The 12,286-nt window shown below is 42.8% G+C and overlaps 1 pseudogene; it reads right to left on the reverse strand.

Moving 5' to 3' along the window:
- LOC103739867 overlaps positions 1–7,811 on the reverse strand; it is a 31,647-nt pseudogene extending 23,836 nt beyond the window's left edge.
- Between the last annotated feature and the right edge of the window lie 4,475 nt (positions 7,812–12,286).

A 12,286-nucleotide genomic window follows, 5' to 3' on the forward strand; every position in this document is an offset into this window, starting at 1 on the left:
GTCAGCAGCCTTCCCACCACTGCTAACCCCAATCCGCCCTGTGTTTTTCTGAAGTCATTACACCTGCCGGGCTCTTGTGGACACCTGCTTTTCCTTGGTGTCTTGAGAGATGATGTCTGACACACCTTTGACTCCTCACTAACTAGGGCCATGATCGCTGCTCCATGACAGTTCACTGAATGAACAGATGAATAAAATGATTTTGGTGTTTGGGTTAGTCATATGATACATGCACCATGTCCTTGCTTGCATGATTCCCCTTCCTTCTCCCCTCTGCATCTTTATCACTAGACAAGAAACTGTGCCTCATCCCCCCACATGCCTGCTTTCCGTAGTTTTGTAGCTGGGGCATTGCGTAGAAGCACCCAGACAAGAAGGCAGACTGTCTCGAAGTTTGCCTCATGCTTCTTTGACCAAACCATGAGGCATGACAAAGGATGCTCCTAAGCAGAGGAAGGAGTGTCTCTTCCCCACTAGGTACCCCAGTATCACTCATTGACCAAACCATATGTCCATGTGTCTTTCCTCCCCTGTAGACAGGAATCTTGTATCGGGTGTTCACCTTTAACTTGCCTATGGGCTCCGTGAAGTCTAAAGAAAATGGAGTAAATTTGGGATTTCATTGCTGTGTACCAAGAAAGGAGATAGCTGCCTGCTTTATGCCAGTTGATCAAATTGTAGCTGTCCTTGTATAAACCCTGGTCACCTCTGACCCCAGCTCTGTGATCTCCACTCTTCAGACTGGTTTGATATTATTTTTGGATATTTTCATAATCACAGACACACACACAGACACAGAGACACACATAGACACCCCCCCACACAATTCATTAAAGTCCTTCCCATCAGCTTTAATGTGACAAAACTCCAACTACAGTTCAGTTGCTCAAGTGCTTGCCATATAGACCATGAAGATCTGATTTGGGATTCCCAGAACATGTGTAAAAAGTCAGGTGTGGTGGTGTGCACATGTGATTCCAGCAATGGTAAGGCGAGAGACGGAGACAGATGGATCCCTGGGGCTTACTGGCCAGTTAGCCTAGTCTGCTTGCTTCATGAAGGCCCAGACCCATGAGAAAACCAGTTTGAAGCAAAACATAGAAGGTACCTGAGAAACAACACCCAAGTTTGTCCTCTGACCTGTATACACATACACACTCCCACCCATACCCTCACACCCACACTCCTGATCCCCCACAAATGAAAATGTCTGCAACTAAAGATAGATATTAAACAACCCTCTGTATGTAGGTTAGCTGGAAGGAATTTAAAATAGGTGGCACCTAATCCCTGACTGTTCTCTTAGCCAAGATTTTCCAATTCATGCTCCTGAGTTGACTCTTTTGTAGGAGCTGCTGCTGATTAGAAAAATGCATAGTTTTGTCTTTCCCTGAGCATAGCTGGTTTGGTTCTGCTAATGAGTAATGAAGGGGCTACAGAGCAGGGACCACATGTCAGCCAAGTCCTCATTGAGCTCTTGCTGGGATGCAAAGAGCACAAAGATGTAAGAGGGCTGGGGATGGCCTTCCTGCCCTGTGCAGCTCACCCACAGGCGAAGGGCTAACCTTGCCTGACTCCTGAGTCAGGGGAGAGGTTCAAATGCATGCTTTGATTTCCCCCCAGAATTGGAGGTAGGGTTTAAGTGAGTAGCTTTAAAGACAGAAGGAGACTGGTGTAATGAAAGAGGATGCTCTAGGGGCGAGGATGGACAGGTGAACCGTAGCTCCTTCTAAGGATTGCAACATCGGAGTCCCTCCTCTAAGACCTTTCCAGGTGTCCCAGTATCTTCAAAGGAAACTGAGAAAACCAGTTTTTGACCTAATGATTTCCTTTTTAAATCTTTATGTGTGTGTGACATGCATGTTACGTGTGTCTGTATGTGTATTCATGTGTGAGTGTGGGCATATTCATGGGGTGTGTGTGTGTGTGTGTGCGCGTGCGCGCAGGTCAGAGGACAACCTTGAGTGTCAGCCCTTGCCTCACACCTTGTTTGAGACACAAGTTATCTTGTTTGCTGCTGCATACAGGATAGATGGTTTGCAGGCTTCAGGGATTCTCCCATCTTTGCCTCTCATCCCTCTGTAGGAACACTGGGATTATAATGCATGCTACCACATCTGGTGTTACAAGAGTTCTGGTTACCCAAACTCAGGTCCTCATGATTTCTCAGAAAATGCTTTACCCACTGAGCCACATCTCCCCAGCCTCCAAACCTAATGACTTTAAGAGTAGGTTCAAATTATTTTACAAAAAGAGACAATAAAAGAGAGAGATGAGCACCCCATACTAAACTCCTGGAGGAAGCAGGTCCAGATGTCAGTGAGGGCTTTTCAAAACTAATAGGTATCCTCTCATTGCTATAGGATGAATTCTAAGACCCCTGAGAGATGCCTGAAATATCATGCCTTCAACAGTACCAAAGCCTGTACATGAAGTGTTGTTTTCCTCTACATATGTAGCTTTGATAAAGCTCATGTTCTAAATTAGATATCAAAGAGATTAATGACAGCAATGAAGCAGAGCAATTGTAACAACGCATGACCCTAAGAAGTATGTGCTGTAGTCTCTGTATCTCTGTATATTTTTTCTGTATCACAAAATCTTTTTGTACTGCACTCACCTTTCTGCGTGTGATGATATAAGGTGACACTTATAGGAAGCACGTTATGACTGTCATTGACACATTCAAATTTTCAGCATTGCCACTCTTGTACTCTGGGTCCATTTTTGAGTATAAGAAGAATTGCTTGAACTTGCTGCTGAACACACCAGGCCAGCTGGCCCACAAGCTTCCAGGGATTCTCCTGTCTCTACCTCCCATCTGACCATAGGAGCGCTGGGATTGTAAATTTCTCTATGATACTATAGCAGTTGTTCTGGTAAGCAAGCCAGCTAATGGGTGGGTAGTGTATACAGTGTGGACACACTGGACAAGAGACTGATTCATGTCCCAGGTGGGATGGAGAGGGGAGTAGAGCAGAATGCTAAGAGATTTTACCAGCTACTCAGCATGGCACACCATTTAAATATAAATTGTCTGTCTTTGGAATTCTCCATTTACTATTCAGATCTCAGCTGATTGCAGGAAATGGCAAGCAAAGCCATGGATTAGAGGAAATTACTCTGTGTGTGTGTGTGTGTGTGTGTGTGTGTGTGTGTATGCTTACTTATATACAATGTATATGAAAGTTATAAATGTATTCATAAATATAATTTTTTTTTTAGTTTATATGTGTCAAAGGATTTTTGAAAGAACTTGGCTCATGTGATTGTTTAATTTATCAAGGATTTTGAAAAGAACTTGGGTCACGTGATTGTGGGCCTGACAAGTCTGGAAGTTGACAACTAGCTGGAATTCAGCTTAGAATATTGAAGCAGAATTTCTTCTTTTCTAGGAGGCCCGAGCTTTTGCATAGAAGGCTTTAAAGAGATTGGATGCAGCCTACTCACATGACTGAGTGTAATCACCTTTAGTGATTGTGGATGTCAACCACGTCTACCAAATACCTTCACAGCAGTACCTAGATTAGCATTTGAATAAATATCTGGGCACTAAAATCTAGCCAGCCTGACAGGAATACTAACTCTCATGCCTACCTTCTGGGGAAGATGGGATGATACTACCAGAACCATATCCTGTGTAGAGCCCTTTGTACAGGTCTCTCACACTTTATAAACATTGCATTGAATGTATCAGTTAATTCCGTCCTTAAACAGAAGGCGTTGTCATGGAGCAAACGGCAGGGAAAGCAGTTTCAAAGCAGAGTCAGACAGAGATCTCCAGAGAAACAGCCAATAGGAGAGAGGGGAAAGGAGAGGTAGAATTAGGTGTTGGCTCACACAAGTGTGGAGGTTAAACCTCACTATCTGTCAGGTACATGTTGAGGATAGGGAAGGTCTCTGGTGTGGTTTGAAACTTTGAGGGCTGAGGAGATGCTCAGTTAGTAAAGCACTTCCACACAAACACAAAGACCTGAATTTAATCCCCAGAAATCATATAAAAAGCTGGTGTGTGCTTCTCAGTGCTGTGGAGGAAGAGATGGGAGGATCCCTGAAGCTCACTGGCCACCTGGCCTTGCCTAACTGGTGAGTTTCAGGTCCTAGTTGGAGACCCTGTCTCAGAAAACAAGTGGATGTCACTTGAGGAAGAATGCCCAAGGTTGACCTCTGGCTTCTGCTTGGTGCATGTATAAGGGTGCACACGTATGCATAAACACACACACACGCACACACACAGAGTCAGCGAGTAGGAGAGCTGAACTAATCTGGAGTCCTAAAGGCCTGGCACCTGACACCTGGCACCTGGGACCTGGGACCCGGGCGTCCCAAGAACAGTAGAATGCCAGAGTCACAGATCCTGCTATTTGGCTGGAGGCAAGTGAATCTCTTCTGGAACATCCTCAGTAAGAGGACATCCAGAAACAGTGCTAATCAGTCACAGAGTCCTTCCACAGACCAGTCAATTTGACACAGAAAAATTAAGCATCACAAAGGCCTACCACTTGTGCTCCTTCCAAAGAGTGAGGACTTGGTGTTTATAACATTTAGTTCTTGTTCTTCACTGTCATCCACAATATTCAATACTTATATGCCTCGGTTGGCTTTGCTACAAGTTCCGTGTATCCTCCAGCCAATTCTTCCCTCAAGCTGAGCCTCAATTTCTCCATATGTGAATGGGGGAGATAATTTTAGTCACTCCCTGGCATTCTTTTAAGGTCAAGAGAGGAGTCTGTGTCATTGTGAACATATAAACATGAAACTCCCTCCTAGCTTCTTCTTAAGGGTGTTCTTGTGTTATTTATTTTGTTAGCTAAAAAAAAAAGACAGTGTCAACTTCTTGTACTGAATAAAATGGGTAATTTAATGCGAGAACATTCAATTCCTACCCTCCAGTGGTATCAAAGGCTGTTTTTATTTCAGTAGCTAGTTTTCCAAGTCCTTCCCATGGGAAGTATACATGCCACTAACAGGTACCTGGTTGCTGGGGCCCTTCAGTGGGTCAGACATTGTGCCCAGGGCCTCACAAGCGACTCTCACAGCAGTAGGGAGGCTGTTATCCTTACTGTTTTCCAGTGGGGTCACATATCTCACCCAAGCCCCTCTAGCCCATCTAGCAAGTGGTGGGCAAAATTCTGATTGTGGTATGGAACTAACTGATGACTGAGGTTTAGAGCATAAACATGCCCAAAGATAAATACAACCCCTGTGAGTTTGGGGTCTGGAATTTGACAGGCAAATAAGGGCAGCTGCTTGCAGTGGTGATGAGAATGTGTGCTTTTGGCTGGCGCTTTACCAAGCAAAAGCAAGTCCTTTTACCTGTTTCAGAAATGAGATTCACTGCTGTCCCTTAGGGGGCATGGTCCCCCCTTATGGGGCCATGTCTGGTCTCCTCAGGATGGCTAATGTAGGCTGTGCACCGTCCAAGACTCCTGATCTTTGGCCACCGGAGGCTGAAATCTAATTTGTATCCCAGTCATAAATGGAAGCTCGTGAAGGTCTGCATTGGCCTAGACATGGTTTCTCATGCACATTTGAATCTTGCTGATTTCATGGTCCATTTTGTACAAATCCTCCTGTGACCATCTGGCTCACTGTGCCTTGACCTGAAGTTCCTTCCAGTTCTACTCCATAGGGCCATTCATTCATTAACAGATCCTTCCTCACATTCACTCTGAGCCCCACACCATTCTGCGTGTTGGTATCAAAATAAGGTAAACTCAGATATGAGTGAGAAAGAATCTTTGTAATCAAGAACTCAAATCTGTGAGAGAAAAAGCATTAAGTAAAACAAGTCTAATAATAAATTGCATTATATTTTTACTGCATTCTTGGTGTGTTTTCAGTGGTTTTTATTTTATTATTTATTTTAATGCATTAGATTTTCTTCAATCTGACATCCATTGATTTTTTTCTAGTGTTTGAGAATTTAATACCTGCACATAACATGTTTTCATCAAATGTACTCTCCATTCCTTCCCTCCAATTCCTCTGCTATCCTTTCTACTTTTCCCTCCCATCCTCATTTGCTCTTTTATTAACCCACTGAGTCCACTTACTGCTGTCTGCCTGTGCATATATGCAGGTTCATCTACTGTAGTATGGCTAGCTTCTCAGGGACCCCAACCCTGAGGAAAATGGACTCTCCCTCCCCAGAAACCATCTTACTGGCTTGATCTTGTGCAAGTCTTGTGCATGTTGTCCCAGCTGCTGTGAGTTCATGTGTGTGGAAGTGTATTGTCATGTCTGCCAAATGCTGTTTCACTGAAGATGTCCACTACCTCTGGCTCTAATACTCTTTCCACCCCTGTTTCTAAGATGACCCAAATAGGGTAGGGGATAGGAGAGCAGGCTAGAGGAAGGATAACTTACATTAAAGGCCTTTGAAAAATCCATATGGAAACCTAATGATATAGATGATTTCTAAAATATATGCCTGTACATACAAAAAGAGTTTTAATGGAGTTACTTTATAATAGGGGGATAGTACCTATCCCAAACACCATAGGTTATCAAACAAAAAGCCCAGTGCTAGAAACAGCTTACCTCTTTTAGAGTTGCTGGTCAGTGGGGTTCCCTAGACTGCCAAACATTACAGGGTATTGCCTTTGCTCTTAGGTTACCCTCTAGACCTTATTGCTGAAGACATTACATAGTTGAGTCATAGAACATGAAGAGATCAAGCTGGTACTTTTGAAACTTCATCCCTTCTGACTAACTTTCATAGTGCTAGAAGGTTCTCTATGTATACTATGAGGGAGAAATTAATCAACAGTCTTACCTGATTGTGAACCCTGTGAGCTACAGGAATGACTACTCTAGCAAGATATGTCCACTGGTGCAATAGTGGCCAAAATGTTATGGGAGCACCCAACTACTTTCTGATTGAATTTAAGGCACAAGATGGAACTTATACCTGGTACCATTAACTGGGCCCAAAACCCATGGCTGGGTAGGTTATAGGGAAGATAAGTTCTTATCTTTTGTTTTGTTTAATTAACTTCAATATTGTTTTTAAAATAAATACATCTTTAAAAAAAAGAAGCTTTGGCCTGGGTTGGGTGGTTCTGGAGAAAGTTCCCCTCCCCTCCAGCTGCCTACAGGCTATTTTGGAACATAATACGCTCCAGACAAGTGAACTCTTTCCAAACATCATCTTATTTTTAATCTCTTTTGCATGGAATGTAAATGCCCACATCTCAAGGAATGCTTTGGGATATTTCAACTTCTACACAGTTATTTTAGAAGGAATCTCTCACTAGATTGCTGGTGGGTGAAGTAACTCCTGGTCACAAGCATCACACTCTGTAGACAAGTGTACTCTGACTCACCGTGGCCACCATATGCCCAGGGCCCTGCCTCCCCTTTCTTCAAGCCACTGGCACAGCTGGCAGGCAGGGCAGCATTTTCAAGAGCTCTCTAGCTGAGGACACGTGAGGGTCAGAGGTGCTACTGCTGCTGCTGTAGGTCTGCTCCTCTGGGCCCTGTTTCTTAGGTTTTTGCTCCTTCCGAAACACAGCCTAGAACTTGTGTGTATTCTGTTGCACCTTTAAGGATATTCACTTGACTTGGCACCAGAGCCTTGAGCTTAGCAAAGCCATGGTTGAGAATTTTTAGTTTCTCCTGATCCTTGATGTTGGCCACTCAGCTTTGCTCCAGCACCAGGTGCAGGTCGTTTTTGGACAAGTACATGCCCGAGGGTAGCTGCTTGAATGGCACATGGTGGCCAGCCTGGGCAGAGTTTAGACTTGCACCTGCAGCAGCTCCTCCAACATCTCAGCCTGCAGGGTGGCTAGGAAGGATGGGGATGCACACTTTATGCTTTAAAAAATATATTTTAGCCTGGCATGGTGGTGCTTTAATCCCAGCACTTGGGAGGCAGAGGCAGGTGGATCTCTGTGAGTTCAAGGCCAGCCTGGTCTGCATAGTGAGTTCAGGTCAGCTTGGGTTACAGGGAGACCCTGTCTCAAAAAGACCATATATATATATACATATATATATATACACATATGTGTATATATATTATTTTAAATTTATGTGTATGAATGTGTTGCCTGCATGTGTGTAAATGCACCTGTGTTGTGCAATGCCTGTGGAGTTTGGAAGAGGTCGTCAGATCCTCTGGAACTGGTGTTGGTTGTTAGCTGCCATGTGGGTGCTGGGAACCAAACCGGGTCCTCTTCAAAAGCAGCCAGTATGCTTAACTGCCAAGCCATCTCTCCAGCCCCACACTTTGTGCTTTGTTTTAAAAAAATATTTTATTATTTTTTTATTTAATATGTATGTGTGTATTGCCTGCATGTAGGTAAGTGTACCTGTGTCATGCAATGCCTGCAGAGGACAGAAGAGGCTGTCGGATCCCCTGGAGCTGGAGTTATGGGTAGTTGTTAGCTGCCATGTGGGTGCTGGGATTTGAATCTGGGTCTTCAGCAAGAATAGCCAGTGTTCTTAACCGCTGAGCCATCTCTCCAGCCCCCACTTCATGCTTTTATGTTAATAAATTAGTGCATCTCTCACTCCTCGTCAGAGAAGTTTCTTCTTGTAGTAGATGGTAATTAATATAGAAACCTATAATTGCACTTTAAGTTTCATTTGTTTATTTGTTTACTAATTTATTGTGTGTGCACATGTGTGGCATGGTGCACATGTTGCGGTAGAGAGAATTTGTGTGAAACTGCTTTCTCCTTCACCATATGGGACCAAGACTGAACCTAGGTCATCAGTCTTGGCAGCAAGCACCTTTACGTGCTGAACCATCTTACCAGACCCTAAAAACTTTTAAAATGTAGCATTTCTAGTCTTGATTTATTTTGTATTTACAGTAATCCCTTGAGGGTTGTTATGACTGGTATCCCCATTTCCAATCCATGTTAACCAAGCCAAATTGGCCACTGAAGCTGACATGGATCAAAACTACTAGTGGACAGCCATTTAACATGGTACAATATAAGAGACCTCCAGATAGTTACATAACTCACTCATGCCCCTCACATAGCAAATGTGGGCACACAGATCTAATGCCAGGTAGCTGGATACAAGGTCCGTACACCTGACCATATGTGCAGAGAACTGCAGGGTGGCTATACTGCTGCTGCTCAGAGGAGGGAGGACCACCCACTCTGCCTGGAGGAGTCAGGATGGGCTTTCCTAAGAGGATACATGGTCTTTCAGGTATCTTTGCTTGATGTTGTCCTCTGCACCCACCATTCCATTGCTGATCATCAGGGCAGAGCCTTGTGTTCACTCATCACCTACATCCTGGCACTTGGTGTAGAGCTTGGAACATAGGAAGGACTCTGAGAACAGAGTTTGTGGTTTTTTTTCATTCATAGCTTTACTGTGAATGTGCCTTACATTTCACTAGCCATGAAGACCTGGGGTCCATCTCCAGAACCCACATGGTGGAAGGAGAGAGTTGACTTCTGTAAGTAGTCCTCTGATTTCCACTTGCATGCTGTGGCACATGCATGTGCACACACAAATAACTAATGATTTTTTTTTAAAGGAAGACTACATGGATGAGGCTAAGAAGGAGATTTGGGAAGGACAGAAAAACAGTCAAGAAACTCAAAGACAACCAAAGATTCTTCAAGTAAATAATAATATCATAATTAATTAACCCCAGACTTCTGGATAGCTGAGGACTAGCTGTTTAGAGCAGGAAATACAAGGGAATTTGGTTTATAGGAATCAAATGTTTATAAAGTAGCTTCGTACTTTCTCATCTTTCTGTCTAGTGTAGTCCAACGTTTGTCACAGCCATGTGTCTGCTGGTGGTGGGTTTATTGTCTAAACTTAGCGTTTTCCTCCATGTTATAGATAGGGAAGTATAAGTTCTTTAAAATGAAATCTAGGTAGAGATGAAAACAAATAATTAAGGTTTAAACACATTTCTACAGAATGACTTTGGGTAATTGTGGTAGAAGCCCCTTTATTCAAACTTAATGATTGCTGTAAGAAGAATATTTATTTATCTTTCTCTTTGGTCTTTTTTGTTTTTGAGACAGGGTCTCATAATGTAGCCATAGCTGACCTGGGACTTTCCATGTAGACTTTGTTGGTCTTGAACTCACAGAGATCCACTTGTCTTTGCCTCTTGAGTGCTGGATTAGAGGACCACCGTGCCGGATAAGAACATTCTTGATGCACATCTAGTGTTGAGACAAGTAACGTTTTATATAATATTGTGTGTGTCATACATAAACTCAATCTACAACTCAGTCTCTATAATACAATCTAAATGTACTAATTAGAGAGTACTTTGTGTTGCAATAGAATTTTATGTCTTTGCCTTTTAGTATATGACTACATTTCCCCCCACTCCATCATGGAACACAAGAAATGAGTGAAACTTTGTGTGAAATTTATGGGATGTTTTATTTCTGTGATGAATGATTCCCTTTTTAACAACACCCTCTGGTAAATTTCAGATTTTGTCCAAATTGGGTTAAATCCCAACAGATAACTAAAAGTCTATTGTTATAGTCTTTAAATTCAGTTCTAAACAACTCCCTGTCTGAGGGTTATAAAGACCTTAATCACTGTCATATATAGATCTTGAACTGTCACGGAATGTGAGTCATTCTCAAATGAGGAGGAGGAGTAGCTACTCATGGGGTGTAGTGGCTGGGAGGAAGGAGGTTAGGCTGTTGCTTCATTCATAGCATGCCTCTCCAAAGAGAGTTATCCAGAACCAGTGTTGGTAATGCTGAGGCTAAAAGACCACAGGCACCATTCTGTGGAAGAAAATGCTTGAGTTTAGATGCACACATCAGGGCTTTCACAGTCCATGGATGGAAAAATATTATCTGGTTTACTTATCAAACTTTTAGAGAACTTACTTTTGAAAAATACTTGTAAACTAGCTCCAACATTTTTAATGACTCAAAGAGAGGAATTATTTGTTTGAAAGCATATAAGCCAATCTTTTTTGTCCCTAGACTCCAGAGAATCTGAACTCTGTCCTTAGATCTAAGCACAAATGGTACAATATGAACAAACCAATTAAAACTAAGTAGTTTTGAACTGCTTATGTTTTTTTCTTTTAGTTCATAAATTTGTCCTCATCTTTAAGATCATCATAAAATTCTGAAGAGCCTTGCTAAGCAACTCAATTTGTTTTCCTGGACAAGAGACAGCTGGGAACAGATTGTGTCTCTTGTTTAAACCTCTATCTCAGATTTCTTCTCAGACTGGTGGAGTGAGTTTTGCACATCTTCCTCGTGGCTGGAGTTATGTTTTCCATGCATCAGGGGCTGTTTACTGGCACCATCATCTTTCTTTACTAGGGAAAGAAAACAAGCTTTGGAGCTTCCCCACGCAACATGCTGTGGTGTACTCTGACATTTTTGTCATGTTTCAGTTGTGATGAAGTGGTCCTCTGGAGCCACCTGTGCAGCTCTCTGTAGAACCATTCTCCACATTTTCCCCAAATGGTAGCCCTCTGGAATCCATCAAAGGAGTACTTAAGAGAAGGTGTATCTGCTGCCCTTCCCATTATGCATCTCTGGTGCACTGTCTTTCAAAGTGTGCAGAGCGTCTTTTGGAGCTGTGGGGTAGAAGCCAGTCAGTGCTACATGCTGCAGCATGGTTTGCTCATTTATCCTTTACTGCATATTTTAGGAGTTGCTGAGTTAAGCTGGAACTGTCACATTTTCTCTTCATATGCATCTGACAAGGTCTGTTTGTTGGTAACATGAGTATGATGATTCATGTTGTTAACGTGGCAAGATATAGAATTCCCTAAGAGACCAACCTCTGGGCATGCCTGTGGATTTTCTAGATTAGGTTAATTGATATGGGAAAGACATGTGCTCTAAATGTGGATGACACCATTCATGGCCTGGTGCCCCAGATTGAACAAAAAGGAAAAAGCAAACCGAGCACCAGCATTCATCTCTCCCTGCTTCCTGACTGTGAATGCAGTGGACCAGCCGCTTCACGCTCCCACTGTTACATACCCCCACCACGATGGACTATACTTTCAAACTATTGGCCAAAATAATCTCTTCCTTCCTAAAGTTGCTTTTGTCAGGTATTTTGCCACAGCATCTGAAAAGTAGCTATTAATCATAAATGGGCCGGTCATTATCACGTATTTGAGTATGACCTAGTTATGGTTATTCCTATGCTGGGTTATTGGGAATTTCCATGGTATAATCATTAATGCAGTCCTTTGTTCTCTACTCATATCCATCAGTATGACTCATAAGAACTAACGTTCACTAAAAGCTGTCCCACTGAAAAGAGTCCTGGCTTATAATGTTGGTTACTATTGTTAAAATTTAAG

The sequence above is a fragment of the Nannospalax galili genome, unplaced genomic scaffold (genome assembly GCF_000622305.1).
Source record: "Nannospalax galili isolate Female #2095 unplaced genomic scaffold, S.galili_v1.0 scaffold419, whole genome shotgun sequence".
In the NCBI taxonomy this organism is placed as follows: Eukaryota; Metazoa; Chordata; class Mammalia; order Rodentia; family Spalacidae; genus Nannospalax; species Nannospalax galili.